The sequence below is a fragment of the Megalobrama amblycephala genome, linkage group LG10, assembly GCF_018812025.1.
Source record: "Megalobrama amblycephala isolate DHTTF-2021 linkage group LG10, ASM1881202v1, whole genome shotgun sequence".
In the NCBI taxonomy this organism is placed as follows: domain Eukaryota; kingdom Metazoa; phylum Chordata; class Actinopteri; order Cypriniformes; family Xenocyprididae; genus Megalobrama; species Megalobrama amblycephala.
This window is the reverse complement of record NC_063053.1, coordinates 12502924-12520437: the sequence shown is the minus strand read 5'-3', so window position 1 is coordinate 12520437 and position 17514 is coordinate 12502924. Positions and strand designations below refer to the sequence as shown.

Sequence of the window (17514 nt, the reverse complement as noted above, 5' to 3'; positions counted from 1 at the left end):
GCATTGTGTTCTTTTCTTGACCTCAGTGACATATAGCACCGCAAGTTGTTGGAGATTTCATCTCTTGGCCCTCCTTTTTGCTCTTTCCTTCTCATAACTTATATACGTCTACAGTATAACAGTATACGTCTACATTCCATCACCGTTATTGCGAATCCCACGAAACACAACAAAAACACAGCTCCGATCACGGCGTCCTCTATTCTCCAGTTGTTAACGTTGTTGAATGCTACACTATCAGACTCAGCCGGCTTACGTCACTTCAGAGTTCCTACTGCCGGTGCAAATGCAACCAGGAAAATGGCCCTTGGGAAATATTTATTTCTCAGGGAACTGTTCTGGTGGCTAGTTCCTATAACCAAGTTCCTATAACTACCTGGTGCAAAGTGCGTAGATTAGTCAATAGAATTATTTGACATGAATATGCATGTAAAATTTGCCTCAGGGGGTGTCAAAATTAAACAAGAGAAATGTTTTGCCTTGAATCGACAAATAATTTCATGGTACATAAAAAAGTCACTAGGGTGGTTCCCTTTTAAAAGGTACTTATGTGTACCTTTAAGGTACTGCACTTATATGCACCCTTTAGAGGTAAATAAGGTACAAGTGTGAACCTTTTGAAAGGGTACTCCCTGAGTAACAGATTTTGTGTAGCTTTTTTTTTCTGATTTTTTTTCTGATAGGAAGTCAATTTGAAGAATCGTTATGGATCCTGATCCAAAGGTGATGATTATGATTTACTGTGGATCGTTTGTTACTGAAATTTGTGAAAAAACACTTTTATCCAGTTGAAAGCCTAGCTAACTCTGTATGACAAAGGCAAACTTCAAACATATGTACTGGGAGCTTTCTGACTAAACCGCCAAAGGGGACGGGTCCTGAGTGGAGATTGTTAGGTTAGTATTTTGAGTGCATGCCAGAATCAAATGATTGCTAGGCTCTTTATCAGTGTGCCGCCACGCAGAGGGTGGGTAAATTTCTGGGCGTTGTGAACCATACCTTGTGATCCAGTCACTACACATTCCCCTAATCTGACCACTTCAGCTTTCCACTCATTGTTCTTCTGTATGGAGCCATGGTCTAGGATCCATTTGTGCTACTGGCTTGCTTGACTGAGATAAAGTAGTCCAAGGCCTCCTATGAGATTTCAGTGCCGAATACAGGCACTAGGATTCAAAAAGTTCCTATGGAAGATATCTGAAAGAAAATAGTCTTTTATGTTTCATTGTTTGTTGTTGCAACTATTAAGCCATTTTTTTTTGCAGATTATGCCCTTCTAAATGTTGTAATGTATTATGTATATACTTATGCTCCTTCAATCATTCAACTTCAAATGGATCTGGATCAGCTTAAATTCATAGTATATGTATATAAAAGGATATGTTAAGAGTAGGTGACCCAAGGTCAGCTGCAAACTTCAGGACTAATGTCCAGGGAAAGGGAGGAAAAGGTCATGGCCTCTACTGGCCAGGACTCCTTAGTCTTCAGATTACCCCCAACGGCAGCCCCTGATAAAGTACTGAAAATCAGAGCCACCTGTGAGCACATATGAAACCTGAGTTAGAGGGCAGAGGTGCTTATTTGTTTTTGCTAAATTAATGGAGGCTAATTGATTCCATTACATCATTACAGAGGGGGAGGAGAGATGGAACGTTTCCAATCAATCGTTGTAGGATGCCGAGGATGCCGAGGACACTTGATGAAGATCTGTACTGCTAATCAGAAACAGACATATTTGTCCACACTTTGTGACCATGTGCCAAACTTTCTCTCTTCCTCTCTCTCACTGTCATTCATTTAGTTCACCAGTATCCTAGAGAGCACTCACAGTGGCTGTGCTAAAACATTGGTTCAGTCTTCAGTGTGTTTACTGAAGTGGGAATTGGTGGGAGCTATCATATTGATATCTTGATAGATAACATTGTGATTCTTTGTTTAGCATGTAATTATTTAAATGTGTGATTATTATATTGCATATACATTTCATAATTCTGATATTGCTATTTCAAATAAATGCTGTTCTTAAAAACATTAAAATTACCAACCCCAGACTTTTGAACGATAGTGTGAAGGTATTTACAGTGCACAGTTTAGTGTGTATATATAAAGCAAGTAATTCTTCTGTTAAACGATTACTGAAGATGTGTGACAGTTCAAACTGATTCCAGTTATGGTCTGGACCAGAAGCTTAGTGAGGTTCAAGTCTGTGATAAAGTGAATTAGCCTGTTTACTCTGACCTGAGTGGGTGCTGAAAGATGTGCAATGTGTGTTGGATGTTAGACTAGTGACATGCTAGGCTACACGGGTGATTTAGATGACAGCTAAAGGAGGGGGCAAAAAAGGCAAACGAGTTCATTATACTTTTCTCCACTTCCCCATCACTCCCTTAGGAGCAGACAGGGAAGACATTGAAGAAATGCGAGAGTTAGGTCTTGTTCTTCAATACCTATTAGCAGAGGCCCAAGGGTGAGAGGACCATCTACTATCCTACCCCCACATCCTCGACCCTTCCTCAAAAGGTCGCCCTTTTTCTTCCAGTACAGCTTAAACATTTGTATTCCTAAGTTCTCCCCAAGCACAACTTTTATTTTTCCTCTGACTAACAAAATGAACAGGAGGGTGGAGGTTTGTAGGAAGAGAAGTGATTACAAATGCCTCCGTTCTAGTCTAATTGGATCAAGCTGACTCAGAGCATAATGAACAAGATGCTGTTTGTCATGCATGCAGATGAACAATTGAATTTGTTTCATCATGAAGTGTCATATACACCTCAGACCCTAAATTAAGCAGTTGTTTGCATAAATTAAAGGTTTTTAGGCAATGCCATTAGCAGGGAATTGCTAATTATTGCTTCCTAAATTATTTGGATACACTTTTTTTTGTAATTTGTAAAGTGAAAGTGTCTCATATTTATCAGTTGCATATGCTTTTCTTGGCAGACTGCAGCTCACTGTTGCCGCTGTCTGACAGAATCTATTAATCCATGGCTTTAGATTAATTTAGCATGTAATTTACAATGCTTGATACTACAAGTGTTGAGTTGAAATACTGATCGTATAGCATCACAGCACAGCGGCATTAACTTGTATTGGAATGAACTTCAAACAGTCTGGTTAGTGTTTGTTCTACACCTCGAACCTGAAGTAATTAATTTTTGCTATTTATTCTAACTAAATGTACAGACTCACTTTATTCAAACTTTTTGCACTCCAACAGTATTATGCCATTTTGTTTATGTAGAGCAGGAGGTGCCAAGGTCAGCAGTTTGATTTCCAGGTAATGCATGAACTGAATCATTTTATTTTATTTTATTTTATTTTATTTTATTTTATTTTATTTTATTTTATTTTATTTTATTTTTTTATTTTACTTTTAGAAGATTTTAAAAAACAACAACCATAGTTTAAACTTTAACATTATATTTTGCCACCTTGCAAGCACTGGTATTTTCTTCAGGAAATTCAAATCTGGTTACTTTCAGATGAATTTTTAAGCCTGAATCATAAACTTGTGTCATAATTTTTCCTTCTGCTGCCAGTTTCTAAGCTGTTAATTGCGGTTTCTATGGATTATGATCCCATGTAATCTCAGCAGTAAAGCTGCCTCGAGCCTAATGAACCTGTTGCTGCACTGCCCCACCAATTTTATTAAAGATGTGTGAACTGCCTCTGCACTATAGGCAGCCAATCAGAATCAACAGTGTCGTTATGCTCTTTCACCAACCCTACCAGCAAAATTCACCCTTTCGCTTATGAAGAAAAGCAGCTAAATCCAAACATGCTAACCTGCTGGTAGCATGTTAGACCAACACAGGAAAATCATGTATCAAAAGCTTATTTTAAAGCTCCATGAATGTCAAAATGTGTTGCCATTCTTAATTGAAATGTAGTACGACGACTGAGGAAATATAGCTAGCATCAGCCAGCATGTTTTATGGCAATACTAGCAACACCTGCTTAATATTAGCAAACCCCCCTTACAGTATATTTTACATTCCATGCGTCGCTCTGACTTTGATTTATCCAAGGGAGGTCAAGCAGAGATAAGATGGCTTATTCGTACTCGTATAAACACTGAGTCATTGATTTTTCAGATGCTGGCTTTGTCTCAATGCACAGTTTGTTTTGAGGACACGCAAGGTGCTAAACAAAGTCAACTTTAAGCATTGATGAGATGTTCCCTTAATGATTAACGAACGCTCTTCTGTGAAAGTTTGTCATCTGTGAGTGATTCAGGTTCAGCGACTAAGCCATTTCATGTGTGTAAGATCTGCAGAGGCACGTTTCATAAAGCAACACCAGGCTGAGAGTCTAACAGCTGCGACGGCGGAAATGATTAGCCGGGACCGCTGGTGTCTTTTGCCCAGTTCTCTGTCAGAGAGATAGAGCAATTAAAATCGGTTAATCACCAACTCTTCCGTAGGATACAGAATAGTCACACAGTCTCTCTGCCAGCATTTCTTTGAGATGTTCTTCTTGATGTCAGCAATTTGGGATTCTAAATTTTTAGATGCTATCTATCACTCTCTCTCTCTCCCTTTTTATTTCCTATCCTCTCAGCTGCAGCATCTGAGTATGAGAGCGAGGGTCGCCCTTCCCCCCCTCTGTCAACCTTACCATAACCCCAGGCTCCTGAACTCACTTGTACATTTTAGTCCTCGATAATAAACCAACATCTGCAGAACTTACAAGTGCTTTACCCGAGTTAATTGAGTAAATTGAAGCAAGCTGTGGCGCAGTGGTGATCTATGAGCCCCAGTCCAGAGCCCAGAAAGGAGACAACAGATTTACTGCGAAGACAGTGGGCGGCCTTTTGTTCGGGCGCTGGTTCACGGGAAGTTTGAGGTCAGGGCGGATTAAAATATCTAGAGGAACAAATGGAGTAATTTTGAGTGTAATATAAGGAACGCTGTGCCAGTTTCCACCAGCCGGCAGGTGTGATTTATTTGATTTTAAGCCCTCTTTTTTTCATCTGATTTTCACCATCCCCCAACTCTCATCTGACCACTGTTTGCAGTATTCAGGATTTATAGATAAAAGGTAGATTTGACCATATTAACAGGTAACTGCAGTTACCTTTGACATGACTAAAGGAAAGATAAAGAGCAGAGGAAACGCAGAGAGCGAGCAGGAGATGCATAACAGCAGTAAATAAATAGCAGCAGGGAACAGCCTCCACTGAGGGAATCAATCCAGCTATTTCCTCCTGTACTCAAGCCCCGGGGGTCTCTACATGGTCAAGTAGTGTTCATCTAAAACCAAAGAGAAGTGTTAGAGAGCATGAGAGAGAGAGAGAGAGAGAGAGAGAGAGAGAGAGAGAGAGAGAGAGATTTATAATTCTTATATAGCCTGGTCTAATGCGGTCCACTTGTCCAGTGATTGCATTAAATTGAGCATGCAAATTTAGCATGTTAAAGCTCAGGTAATATGTTTGTGTGGAGCGTGTCACATCTACAGGAGAAAAAAAATGCATGCTGTGATAGTTATTTAACAGATGTTTTCATAAATGTACAGAAATGTGTGGTATCCTCATAATATATTTGATAGTTTCAACAAATGTCAAAGTTTAATTAAATAAATGGCTCTTTATTGCTTTTGGAGTAACAATTTTGATAATTATTATATTATATTATATTATATTATATTATATTATATTATATTATATTATATTATATTATATTATATTATATTATATTATATTATATTATATTATATTATAATGAGGAATATTCCAACATACTTTTTTTATAAATTGCAAACCATACACCATTTGTCTAAAACAATAAATGGAGGAGTGTTTAAGGAAAATAACATATCTTGTAATTGATTATCTGTTTAGGAACAGCAGATGCTGTTTACACAAAATGTCCATATAACAAATCATATTTTATATATAAGTTATTAAAATACAAAATATACATAATTGTAAAATACAAAATGAAATTCTAAAAAATGTACCAAATGTATGTTGATGATGGTTTTCTGGCTTGCTGTCATTTAATTTTCATTGCATAAGTAATGATGCTAAACAGCAGTAAATAATTCATAATTCTTGTGTGTTTGGTTTTAGAAATCTACTACAACATGAAGTTCTCCACATGAGATCCGACACATTTACATCTACATTATTGAGTCATCTAGCAAACGCTTTTATCCAAAGTGACTTGCAAATGATGAACATCACAAGCAAATCAAAGGTAATCAGTATTATGAAGCATTTTATCATCACTTAGGATCATTAAAATGTTACGTTCATTGTGCGACCAGTGGGATGTGGGAACGCAAAAATGTGATAGTGTATGAGAAGAACACTAATGAACATGGATGTCCGGGACGGATCAGATAATTATCCCAACCTGATCAATGGCACTTCAATCCTGCTGTCTGCTTCAACATTCATATTCAGCCAAGACCACATATCTGTTTCTTTTCTTTCTCTCTCTCTCTCTCTCTGTGTCTCTCTTTCTCTCTAACCCCTCTTTGTGATTGAGTATGAAGTCTCCCACAAAGAGAATGTCAGAATGAAAGGCAGAGAGCAGGAGGGAGGGAAAAACAGTGGGCCAACCTCGTTTTCCGCTTGATGGGTTAGCTGCAGAGAATGCGCCTCGACGAGGTAAATGATTAAGGAGGGAGAGAGAGAGAGAGAGAGCTACAGATAGAGAGAGAGAGCGAGAGAAACTTTTGCGGCTCTGCCATTTTGCACTTCAAAGATCTAGCCAGGCAGGTTAAATGAAAAGCAAATGTGTTGCCCTGCCGTGCAAATACCTCGAATGTTTTAGCAGGTGCAAGCAATGAGGGAGGTGGGCAGTGACGGAGCCTTGAATGCACCTTGCTTTAGGAACAAGGGAGAGACGTCCTCTTCTCCCCTCATAAGAGACCTGGGCTTTAACAGAGGCTATAGAGAGGTCAACTTAGTGCAGGTCTCAAAGGTCAATTACTATAGGTTACCATGGGATAATATCCAGCCAAGTAAAGAGGTCAGTGCATGGGAATATGTTGTGTTCTACCATACTGTACCGTCAGAGTGTGTTCAAAACAACGTGTGAATGTGGTTTGCATGTTGATGTGTATTATGCAGAACTATTAAGAGGGAATTTACAGAATATATATAATGAATTGTCTGTCCGGCTTTTATAGTAAGTCACCAATAGTTGGCACTGTTTATCTGGCTGTAGACAGACACTGAAGGCCCAGTAAGTTTCAGTGTACTGTATTAACACATCTGCTGCTTTGTCTTCTGTAAAAAATAATAATTATATATATATAATAATATATATATATATATATATATATATATATATATATACAGTACAGTCCAAAAGTTTGGAACCACTAAGATTTTTAATGTTTTTAAAAGAAGTTTCGTCTGCTCACCAAGGCTACATTTATTTAATTAAAAATACAGTAAAAAACAGTAATATTGTGAAATATTATTACAATTTAAAATAACTGTGTACTATTTAAATATATTTGACAAAGTAATTTATTCCTGTGATGCAAAGCTGAATTTTCAGCATCGTTACTCCAGTCTTCAGTGTCACATGATCCTTCAGAAATCATTCTAATATGCTGATCTGCTGCTCAATAAACATTTATGATTATTTTCAATGTTGAAAACAGTTGTGTACTTTTTATTTTCAGGATTCCTTGATGAATAGAAAGTTCAAAAGAACAGCATTTATCTGAAATACAAAGCTTCTGTAGCATTATACACTACCGTTCAAAAGTTTGGGGTCAGTAAGAATTTTTATTTTTATTTTTTTGAAAAGAAATGAAAGAAATGAATACTTTTATTCAGCAAGGATGCATTAAATCAATCAAAGGTGGCAGTAAAGACATTTATAATGTTACAAAAGATTAGATTTCAGATAAACACTGTTCTTTTGAACTTTCTATTCATCAAATAATCCTGAAAAAAAATATTGTACACAAATATTTTGTACAATTGTACACATTAAATGTTTCTTGAGCAGCAGATCAGCATATTAGAATGATTTCTGAAGGATCATGTGACACTGAAGACTGGAGTAACGATGCTGAAAATTCAGCTTTGACATCACAGGAATAAATTACTTTGTGAAATATATTCAAATAGAAAACAGTTATTTTAAATTGTAATATATTTCACAATATTACTGTTTTTTACAGTATTTTTAATTAAATAAATGTAGCCTTGGTGAGCAGACGAAACTTCTTTTAAAAACATTAAAAATCTTAGTGGTTCCAAACTTTTGGACTGTACTGTATATATATATATATATATATATATATATATATATATATATATATATATATATATATATATATAGAGAGAGAGAGAGAGAGAGAGAGAGAGAGAGAGAGAGAGAGAATATATAGAAGTAATGAATGCAAATCAATTAAATTGACATCTGTATGTGCATTTATTTAGCATAGATAATGTTCTTGTTAATATTTAAGTCCTGCTGCCATTTGTAAATCCTTGTCCAGGGTTTCCAGGTGTTTATAAATCCCCTTGACATTTTACACAGACATTCTTTACTGCTCAGTGATATTCTGGTACTCCTGGATAGGGGATAGGGAGTTTCTGTGCTCCATATATATATATTAGCGTGTAAATAGTATGAAGTAGTATTAAACTGAAATAGAAAACTTTTGTAACATTATACTCTACCATTCAAAAGTTTGGGGTCAGTAAAGTTTTTTTTTTTTGGGGGGGGGGGGGGATTAAGTACTTTATTAATACTAGAAATTAATAATATTCAGCAAGGATGCAGTAAATTGATTAAATGTGACAGTAAAGACATAATGTTACAAAAGCTTTACATTTCAGATAAATGTTCTTCTTTTGAACTGTTTTCAACATTGATAATAATAATAAATGTTTCTTGAGCATATATATATATATATATATATATATATGTGTGATATATATATATATATATATATCACAATATATGTATATTGTTCAGATCCTCGTGGATGATTACAGATGCAGCTGTGAATAAGGTGGCCTCAACCAACTTTCTAGGATATAGTCATTATTTTTCAAAGAGCATTGCTTTAGTGTCCTGGACACTTAACAAATCCAAATCATTCTCACACGCCTGAAGATGACTGAGGAATCAGGGACAATTATTAGGCAATTAGGAAAATTGTTTGTCAATTGTTCTCATCTCGGTGTCAAACACAGTGGCACTCGTTAATTAATTTAATCTTAATTAGAGACTGCTGGCTCACCATCAAAAAATTATATGGATTCAATGTTGGTTTCAGACATCATTATGTGTAAGATGATATCTACATATCAGCTACTACTAATGTTGGGGTTTTGTTCATGACAAGGCGGTTTGTGTTTCTGTAATTACAAACTCAGCTCGAGTGTTCCATGCTGCTGGAAAGAAAAAAAAAAAAGTGAAAAAACAAAAAACGAGGGGCAAGGCATTCCCAGCACGCCTACGTTTGATCTGCGTTACCGCCAGATTGCTTAACACTGCGCTGCTCTACTGTCAGACAGTTCAAGTCTATTTTGAGGAGGATCGATTATATTTTCCTGAGAAAATTGTGTGCAGTTGGAACCACAGTGTAGCTCGAGGCTGAACATTATGCAAAGAGGCAGTAACCCAACAAAAGAGAGGTTTTTTTTTTTCTTGTTTGAAGGGTCAGGTTGGGGAGCTCTCTGATGGAGGAGAGAGTGGAGAATCTTGGCTTCTGGATTTATCTGGTGAGCGAAGCGTGAGGCACTTCTCTCCCTCTTCCCTCCATTTCTCCTCTATCTCTGGCACCAAACTTATCACAATAATGTTGAGTAAGATCGTTTTTGGCTTGTGCCTGACAAACTGATATAAATTTCAATCTGACTCTGACAGAAGTTTTCATTTTGCCAAGAGTGCAAAACGAGTTAAGGGGAGAGACCATATACACATTATGTGGATGCAAGCGGTAGCTTTAACATTGGGAGTGAAGGGTTTTTAATGGATGCCCGAATGAGATTTTTACAATTAAATTGATCTGCACGGCTAAGTAGTGACTTAGAATATTTATGAATGTCTGACACTTTTAAAATATTAAAACTTGTTCCATCAAACATTTTATGTTGTAAGCGAAAATAAACAGTGTTATTAAACAGTCAGACACTTTTGTGCCCTGAAATTTATTAGAACGAATGTCAGAGAAGTATGCATGCTTTTTAATACTTATCATAAATCATTCCTTAGATCTTTCTGGAAGTATTTCTTGACAGTTTATCCAGAGATGAATCATCCTGGCTGCTCAAAAAAGACAAGTGATTATAATTTAACAGAATGGTCATTCTATTTAATTTGATCATTTTTGTTGCTTTTGGCTGTCGCGGTCTCTCCCATGATGGGCATCTACAGCCAGGTCCAGTTTGGCACAAACAACAGAGGGAGGAATCTTGCACCCTCATTACATAGCAGCCACTCTAATTACAAGCTGCTCAAGAGATGTTATTCTACACCTGCTGGTGACAATGACAGCACCTCTGTCCCTTGCTCGTCTTTGCTTTTGTGTAACGGGGCGCGGGGTGCAACACAACACCGTTTTAAATAAATGAAGCTTCTCCAGAAGGAAGGGCCAGCCAAGGAACAAAACAGAGAGAAGAGAACTTGACTAGACGAGTTGAGAAGGCAGGGCGTAATTTCACCTATTAACAGTTCAAATAAACTGCATATTTGCTATTTTAATTGGTCTTAATTGATCAAATTTACTTTGGTCTGAAAGTGTTGCTATTATCATTAGCTTAACATAAACTTTATTCAGAGGCAGCAAACACATAGAAAGTCCAAGAATCATCATTCACCATTAAACTTTATTGCGGCATATTCCAGAGAAGTCTAAACTTGACTAAACTTTTTTTTTTCATAAATTCTTGCCTTTTATTTTTATATACAGTAATATCACTTGATAAATTCTCTTTGAAATACATTATATCAGATTGCTGCCATTGCAACAATAGCCTGGAATAACAGAGAGGTTACTTTGGCACATTAATGTTAAGCAAATGCGTACGTTATACATATCTGAGATGTTGTAAATTCTGACAAATGTGTGAATCAGTTCATTCGCATTACATTTTTTGCACTTTGTATCCTGCGCTACTTGTGTTTTGTAAGCCACAGGAGGTGTGAATAAATTGCAGTGTAGCCTGCGTGATCGGTTTGACGAGTACGGACCCTAAAACCATTGTTATGCCGTAAGTTCCCCCTCTCGGTCTAAATAAAAACATAAATGTATTACACCGGCAAACACTTTTACACAAGTACACATTAGGCGGCATGTCTCCTAAAAGGTTTATGACATCCATTTAGCATCAGTGAAGCCAGCTTAACATGGCCATGTCAAGATAACATGCAAGCATCTAGTGGGCATTCATTGCCTGTCAGATGAGATTTTACAGTGGCCTTGAGGAAACGGAGCCTATGTTTCCCAGGCAGGGACAGGGGACTTAAAATAGCACCTGAAAAGAGCAAGAAAGAAATAGATGGGGGTGAGAGAGAGACTGACAGGGAGGGAAAGAAAGTGAGAGCAACAGAGAAAGAGACAGTGGAGGCATTAAACTGAGAAACCGATTTTATGAAAATGGATAGTTTTATAAACCTCAAAAATAAAGGTTTCAAAAGAGGGTTTTCACAGCAGTGCCATAGAAGAACCATTTTGGGTTCCCCAAAAAACCTTTTTCCTAGTGTAAAGAACATTTTAATAATCAGAGGAACCTTATTCCACTATAAAGAACCTTTTGTATAGTGTAAAGATTCCATGGATGTTAAAGGTTATCCATGGGGACTGTATATGCCATTAAAGAATTATTTAACCCCCCGACATCAATGAAAATAGTGCCAAAGCATCGAGTTTTGCATATTGTTAAGCAGCACACAGACTGGAATGGACTATCTGATTAAAGCATTCCATAATCAGTCCACTCCTGGTCCACTCCAGGTATTACTACTCTAAAGTCATTAGTATTGTAATGGTACCAAAATGGTGGACTGGTGACATCAAAAGCCATATTTGGGTATGTACTGGCTCCAGACCATTGTAAGCAGAGTAAGCAAGTATCTGTCAATAAACTGGATATATGGGTGTCTCTAGCAGAATAATTTGAGAGGAGAGCCGTAAGAAGAGACTGGAAGAAGAAGTGAGAGGAGCACGTATGTGATGAAAGGAAACAGAATATGGAATAGGTCCGAGCACACTAAAGTGCTCTTTACCAAGCTAGAAGAACAGTATATTTCCACCATCTTTAGTCTTAATTCATCTCATTAGCCCCGTTCCAAGCCCCAGAAGGTGAAAGCAAACTGCTTATTATCTCATGAAAGGCTGTGTATTAGTGATTGTTGGGTTGAAATTCACAGACTAAATAATTACCCTCTGTTTGTGTCTCTCTCTCCATCTTCCATGCATAATAAGAGGCTTCTGGTGAGATGAGTAATCTGGTTCCAGCATGCCTCTCCCGGCGCGCTCCCCTCTTCACGCGATCGTCAGATGGCAAGGCAGCTTAGTCAACCCCTCGCTATAGGCCAGGATAATAATTGCTGTATTAATTGGTGTTGTCCAAGCTCGACAGAATATAAAAGATCCCACTGGGGCTAATAATTAATGTTTTTTCGCTCTTAGTTCCTCTGTCTCCCGCTTTTCTTTCCTCTTTCCATGTCTCTGTCTCTATCTCTCCCTCTCTCACCCCCCTCAACCCCTCCTTCCCGTCTCTGGTTAGATGTTGGAGACTCGTTTACGCTGTTTTTAGATTATTAGCTGGCCAACAACAGCATTGCTGGCACTGTACTATGTTTATTCAGATTGTGTAACCTTACAGTATGTACACATGCAACAACAAAAGTGGCTTGTCAGTTGTGTACTGGGAAGGAACTCTCACATTATGCCTGTTATTAAAGGCTCTATTTAATTGATGAAATCACTGAGTTTGCCCACAGAAAGTCTGGTTTGATTTGTTCCAGTTACTGTAAGTGTTACTCTGATGGATTAAATTATGATAGCTCAGTCATGAGTTATTAGTTATTTTTAAAGATCATAAAAGTGAGTAATTAGCATCTACGCAACTAGCATCACCAAATGAAATATCAAAAATAGTGACTTTTCAAATAGGTTTCCTGCACTGTAAATTTTTATTGTAATTTTTATTTAAAAAAAAAAAAAAAATGCTACAGTTAAAGCATGTTGTAAAGTCCAAGATACCTTCGTGAAAATTTTTTAAAAGGAATTGGAAAATGTTTAACATCTCATTGTATGTCATTTTACTCTAAAAGTCCGTCAAATTTATGGTTTTTGCAGTTAAATTTTTTTATAGTGTAAAATTTTCCCAGAAATCAACATAACATATGATTATATAGTATTATATAGTCTTGTTTCTCAGGGTGTTTTGTGTTATATTTTCTCTTGTTTATTTATTGCTTATTTGTGTTACATTTCTGTTATTTAGTTAATGCTTATTGCAAATGGCGCATATGTGTGCCATCTATATACAAGTATTGACCATGTTTTTTTGGACCACTTATGATAAACACTTGTGATAAACTCTGATGTGACTTTGTACTGTACCACCTATATTATTATGGTGGTTATCAGTACATTTTAAGGTACAAGGCACACACTGCATGGTATATTAACATTATATCATTTAATGAAATATGAATGAAAATATACAGACATCCAATAATATCTGAAACATTGTCACCATATTTTTACAGTGAATTTTTGGCATCCTCAGCTGACAGTTTTAAGTTAAGTGCCCCTATTATGGATTTTTGAAAATTACCTTTCATGTAGTGTATAACATAGTAAAATAAGTGAATGAAAACATCCTGCAAAGTTTTAAATCTGAAAGTGCACCGTATATAAAGTTATTATCTCTCAAAAGTAAGAGTCGACTCTGAGTCAATTAAACGAGACGTTTCGTTGTGACATCACAACGAAACATTAGCATATTGCCCGCCCACTTATTGCGCACGCAGATGCCAGGGAAAATTAATTTTTTCAACAATGCCACAGCAGGACAATCTTTTGTTGTTCCCGTCATTTTACTGACGACTACTTCTCAAACCTTGGGGAGTTTAACACAGGATTCACAAAACGTCTGGTCTTAAAATATGGATCAGTGCCTAGTTTCTTTGGACCAGCTTGCTCCTCTGAATCTCAACCTGTAAGTATGATTAAAAATTGATGTTTATATTTTCTATTTCTATTAAAATTCATAGTTTTTTATGTTATGTTGTATAACGTACACCCTAGTCTGTCTCCTGCTAACCGGCTCACTCACGTTTCTGTAGTTCTGCTATTCAGGTGTGGGTCCAATATCATCTAAAAATGTGTCGATTAATGCAACTTGTCTGTCTTATTACTTGGAGAAATGATCAAGGATGGATCACGACTGCATTATCAGCTAGTTAGTGCTCGGCTAACGTGGGAGTTTACAACATACAAAACAAAACTGTTTTTTTTCCTCTGCGTTTTTATTATTGCAGTAGAGTGGAGCTCTATCTGTATTGTAATCGGATGTTAAGTTGCTAGTCTGCGCTAACTAGTTGAAGTATTCTCTCTGTAAACGGTAAACACCCCTTGTAATGTCAAACAATGATATTGCCATTTTTCTTTGTTAATAGTTATGACAAAAAAGCCTGTGTAGACATCTGGCCTAAATGTTTATCTTATGTTAGAGCTTTTCAGCTTCGCTTGACATTCTGATACAGTTCCCACAGGTGCACCTACATAAAGTATAACAATGACGCTGCAATCTTATAAAAAACACAAACTAAGGTGACACTTACCATATAGAAACGTCGTACTCCAGTCGTGACTGCGAATCATTTTCTGGTTGATCGACAACTTCAGGCGTTTCATCGTCAGGCTCGAATTAATACAGTAAAATCGATGCTATCTTTTCTGTCCTTTTCTGTCTGTGCGCGCAGTAGACCAATCACAAAGGATTGCGCCATCTGACCAATCAGAGCAGTGTAGGCTCACAGAAAGGAGGAGTCTAGAGAGACTGATTCTCTGAAATGCTTCAAACGAATCGTTTCCAAAAAATTGAAAACTCAGATGAAATTAAATGTATATTATCAGAAAACTAAAGTGTTTTTTTTTTTTTGACCTTGCATGCATGTAAACCTGTTGTAGGAGACTCCCAAAAGAATATTACCTTAGAAAAGGCATAATAGGGGCACTTTAATTATTATTATTATTTAAACCACACATTTAGCAGTATATTTTATATAGTGCTGCTGAATACGTCCCTGGTCCTTCATTGCTTGGACAAACAGATAGTCCCACCTCAAACTACTGTTATTAGTTAGTCAGTGTTGCTGTTGCCAGTCTGGTCATGATGCTCAAACAAACATATAGCAATGTTTTGATAGCATGTTTCAAGGAAATCAACCTACAAATGGCATACTTGTAGTTGCATATTAAACTGGGATAGGAGAATGTGTTTTAAAATTGAAAAACTTCAGTTTTAAAGAATGAATAGCTCTAAAACAAATAAGACCAAAGTTCTTTGCAGGTTTCTTGTGGAGGGTCTATTTGAGGTGGTTGTAAAGGAGCAGTGCAATTTCATCCTCTGTACCAGTGTCGAGGACAAATTCACGATGCTTCATTATAACCAGTTGTAGTGCAGAAACTTATAAACAGATCTCAGAGTCAATCTCATACATGTAATTCTAATTAAGTCTCAGTGCACTTGAACTGCTTAGTAGCTGTCAATAGATTTCCCAACAGCCTTGCGTCTGCATAAAGGCTGGTAATGGTCTTGACCCCCTACCCTTTACCCTCCTCGGAAAGACAGCAGCAAGACAACTAGTTCATTAAAATGGCTCATTAGTCTTTTTCTGGTATGAAGGTTGTTCTCGAAGTAACACATTTTTGGAGGTCCATTTATGAGCCTCTAACTGGGTGTTCATAGGCTAATCAAACTCTAAAGAACCATAGCCTTATTAGGGGATCAGTGTGTGACGAGCACACAACCATTTGTCAATTCCTGAAACCACCTTTCTTTCTGAAGCCACCTGACGACACATTTGTAAGTAAAGTCCTGCTCTTTGTTAATCCCCCAGCTGCATTTACTGTTCTCCTTAATTGTACCCACAGCTTGTAGTGAGGAGGGACATGGGTCCTGGTGTTAGCAACAGGACTGTAATGACCTGTTAGGGGAATAAAATCTTGGGTATTGTCTGACCTTTATTTTTAAAACGGGAAGAGAATTACAAAGCATTGACATCATATGGTTGTAGTTTGTTAAAGTACAAAGTTGCACCCAGGGACTTTTTTTATAGGTATTGGGCTATTACATATGTCTACCGAATTTAATACCTGTACGTTAAACGTAGCGTGAATGGCACTTAATTGAAATTTTGTAGGTGGCGCTATCGAGCCATTTTGCCACACTTAATTCTGAAATCCATATCAGATGTAAATTTTCACCACTTCTGATGCGTGTGCAAAATTTCTCGAGTTTTCGAGCTTGTTTAGGCCCTCAAAAATGCGATTCATTTCGGAGAAGAAGAAGAATTGACTGAACAATTACAATAGGGTCCTCACACCATCGGTGCTCGGGCCCTAATTACATTCAATGGAATATAAAATCAGTCCACAATAAAAATTCAAAGCAATATTTATTTCAAAACTTATATTGATATTTTCTAATGGATAAAAAATTGTACAGAACATTGGGTCTCATTCACTAATAATTGCGTGGATTATTTTGTATTTGTACGCACAAGAACTTCTCTCGAAAAATCTCTGCCTAATTCACAGCACGTGCATACGCACGTTAATTTTTTTTTTTTAATCTCTTACTAATGTTAGCGAATTTGGAGTATTTTAAATGAGTGGCGGTTTGCATGAGGTTAGTCATTTGCATAAAACACGCACAAACCATCTCCATATAAGGGCTTTTAACGCAACTTTTCCTTTGCAGCCTTCCGTCACTCTCATCAAACATATGCTGCTCTCTGCAAACGCACTCTTGCCAGATCCTTGAGCAATGCCAAGTGTGTCATTCTCAAAACCAGTTCAAAAACACAACAAACACCTTTTATACTGACCCAGATTACAGATACGTGTAAATCTGCATTATTCAGAGAAACCTCACACCCGAAGCTATAACACAGCTTTTCTTACTCTTTTACTGTATACGATGAAATATATTTAAGATTATTTATTAATTTTATTACGTAATTTTATATTAACATTTTATACAGGGTAGGCCTAATATAGTCATGTTAAGATGAAATATTTGCGATTCTTATATTAACACGATTATAAGGCTGCACAGAGAAAGCTGCTTTTTGTTTACATGTGGTTTCAGTTGTTCCTACATTTTTACGTAAATGTAGAATAAATTTTAGCACGAAAGTTTTTGGTCAGTCATGATTTGTTCATGAAAACATTTGTAGGCAGATGTCATGCACAAATTTGTGCATATGTGTGCTTAGCAAATGAGACCCATTGTTTTATATAATTTCTTATTTTTCAGGGCTCTACAAAATTGTTTTCTGGCAATTTATA

At 36.8% G+C, this 17514-nt stretch overlaps 1 long non-coding RNA gene across 3 annotated transcripts in view; it reads left to right on the top strand.

The window, feature by feature from the left end:
• Nucleotides 1–17514, top strand: part of LOC125276785 — an 84949-nt gene that overhangs the window by 27558 nt on the left and 39877 nt on the right. For 2 of the 3 annotated variants that reach the window (XR_007186754.1, XR_007186753.1), the window contains exon 4: nucleotides 6071–6197. The exons of the other annotated variant lie outside the window; for it this stretch is intronic. This is a non-coding gene — a long non-coding RNA (uncharacterized LOC125276785). The remainder of the gene's footprint in view (nucleotides 1–6070; nucleotides 6198–17514) is intronic. 3 annotated transcript variants of the gene reach the window in all.